The 2,972-nt window shown below is 44.2% G+C and overlaps 1 pseudogene; it reads right to left on the reverse strand.

Moving 5' to 3' along the window:
- Positions 1–2,172: 2,172 nt before the first annotated feature.
- LOC144494488 (U2 spliceosomal RNA) lies at positions 2,173–2,302 on the reverse strand (annotated as a pseudogene).
- Between the last annotated feature and the right edge of the window lie 670 nt (positions 2,303–2,972).

Genomic DNA, 2,972 nt, shown 5'->3' on the forward strand with positions numbered 1-2,972 from the left:
ATTTTATATTATGCTTTATACTGTCTCAGTGGTAGCACTCACACCTGAGCTGGAAGGTTGTGGGTTTAAGGCCCATCCCAGGACTTGAGGACAAAAATCCAGGCTGACACTCCAGTGCAGTGCTGAGGGAGTTCTGCATTGTTGGAGAAGTGACTTTGTGGATTCGATGTTAATTCAAGGCTCTCTCTTCCCACTTGGGTGGCCATAAAAGATACCATTGCACTACTTCGAAGAAGGGCAGGGAAGTTCTTCGTGGTGTCCTGGCCAATGTTTATCCCGCACTCAACATCACGAATGATTTGGTCATTATCAAATTGCTATTTATGGGAGCTTGCTGTGTGCAAATTATCTGTCACATTTCCTACATTACAACAGTGATTACACTTCAAAATACCTCACTAGTTGTAAAGCACTTTGTGACATCCTGATGTTATGAAAGGGACAATACAAACCACAAGCCTTTTTTTGCTGAAGTGCTCACTTCCTGTTTCCTCGGCAAAACCCAGTTTACATTGCATGGTGCAGCAACTTTCAGATAGGTAGTCATCATTTAGTAGCATAGGGAATAGCGGTGGGACATGGCAGCTCTATAGGTGGTTCTGGAGTTTTTCAGTGCTTGTGACATATTCTTGGGCTTTATAGCATGGGCTGGGGATTCCTGGGAGGATGCAGATTCCTGGAATTTGGTAAACAAAAGAGGAAAAAGCCAAGGATTTAACCAAATCAATCTAGCGGGTTTAGAACAGAATACCAACTTGCATTCAACCCATTTGGCTCCATTTGATCTGACCCTGCTGTGTTCTTGCTGAGTAGGTTAAGCTCAATGGAGCACTAAGCATTGTCAGAATTGTGGAAGAAGAACATGAAGTATAGGGGGAACTCTGGGCAAAAGTAAAAACTTTTAGGCCTGAATGCAAAAATTTTATTGAAGGCATGGGAGCGATTCTCTGATCCCACCGTGCTAATTCTTCAGTGCGGCGGGCCGGGAGAATCGTGTGTCTGCCGATTTGCGGGATCCGCACATGCAGTCCCACCGCGCGCACATCTCCCAGCGCCGGATATCTGCTGCTGGATATCCGTGCTGGAAACCGGTGGGAACATCAGGTAAGTGATTTAAATCTAAGTTTAATGTAATTTAAATCTGAATTCTCCGGGGCTCTATAGCATCGCCCACCCCGTCAGGAGTATTTCACTCCAGCGGGGTTTAGAGTAGCTCCCCACTTTTAGAGAACTAGCGGGATGACCCCGCTGGAGTGAAGGAGGGGCAATCGGGGCCCCGCAGGGGGTTGGGTGGTGGGGGGTGGTGTCTCCTTGGCATGGGCACCCTGGCAGTGCCAGTCTGTACCCCCCGGCACTTCCCAAGGCACAAAGGCTCATGCCCAGGGGGCACCTTGGCACTGCCCATCAGGGGCTGGCCTGTGAATGGACAGTGGGGGTTGGGGTGTGGGGGGGCAGCACTGCGTGGGTCCAACGATCGAGTTGGCCAGCAAACTGCAGTCTGACAGTTCGGGGTCACTGCGCATGTGCAGAGTTCTGGAACTGTCAGACTCTGGCGTGAATAGGCCCCGCCCCCCCTGAGCTTTTAATGATATTCACGATTGTGACCTCTGTATTGCACAGAGTGCGGGAGATTTGAGTCTGAACTCCCACTGAAAAAGTCAACGTGATTTACACCAGTTTACCCGTGAATTTGACACAGAACGTTTTTGGGAGAATCACAACCATGATCTGTCACGAAAGGTAATTCTGCAGATAAATGTAACTATTTTATTGTGAAACAATCTTTTTGAAATTTATTTTAGGTGAAACTTTATTTTGAACATCAACTTCAATGGAAAGAAAAGGTGGGCCTGGCGTAAACAGGCTACAAACCCATTCCCCGCAACTGGAGAAGATCAATTTCACCTCACGCATTTTTAATACAGATACATTTTTGAATTGAAAGGTTTCTTTTGGCAGCTTTCATAACATTTTTTTTTTAAAATGCTTTTCCAATTCAATCAAATCAAATCCAATTCAGAGTCTCAACAAGTTGAGACATTTCCGATCCAGGCTGACAAGACAGGGCGGGCGACTAAACCACCCTGTCCTGGGCCTGATCTACATGAGTCAAGCTGATTGGCGAAAGGGGAGGATCCTCCTCCAAGACTTGAGCTCATTTGCATCTTAGCCAAAAGGCCGAGATGCCGCTTTTAAAAATTGCTTCATATGAAACATATGAAGCCTCAGCGTAACCCCATGACCTCAACCAAGTGCAGATCCGATACTACACTTGATCTTAGCCAAAAGGCCGAGAAGCGAGCTTTCATAACATATTGCTTAAAAGAGAAGTCAACATGAAGGAAAGCATTAGTCCTAGATAAATGAACAAACCTGAATTCAATAGTCACCCATAGCTTGGTGAGCCTGTTTGCTAACCCACAATTGGTGGAATCTCAGTTTGATGCAATTATGAAGAAAATCACACTTCATACAGAAAAGCTGAGGTGAAATGGACAACTTGTTCAATGGCTCTTAGGATGACTCAGGGAAATCTTTTCTGAATAAGCAGTCTGAACTGATTAGGAGGCCGGTCTTCAAAATTATCTTTCAAAACATAGTCGCTGCCTCCATTGAATAAATTCTCTTTTAAACTCATGACAATCTTGCCCCTTGTCACAAACCCCTCGGAAACCAGATTTCAAACTCAAGCAAACCCTTTGTCTCTGTCCCAGAAAAATATTGAGCAAGACCTTTAGAAAAATGTTACGATCCAGTTAGAGACTGTTAACGTTTAAAGGAAAATCCAAACACCTTGTTTTAACCAATAGAATTAGGTCATAAGATATCACTTTATTTTAAACAAAACAGAAACTTTATTGCCTGCAGAACAAATTAAACAAAGCAGGCACTATTAATTTAGCACTATGATTTATAACTATATATGTTATGCACTCAGATTTGCTTTTAACTTCCTCCAAGAATTCTCTTAT

Source organism: Mustelus asterias, chromosome 5 (assembly GCF_964213995.1).
Source record: "Mustelus asterias chromosome 5, sMusAst1.hap1.1, whole genome shotgun sequence".
NCBI classification, from domain to species: domain Eukaryota; kingdom Metazoa; phylum Chordata; class Chondrichthyes; order Carcharhiniformes; family Triakidae; genus Mustelus; species Mustelus asterias.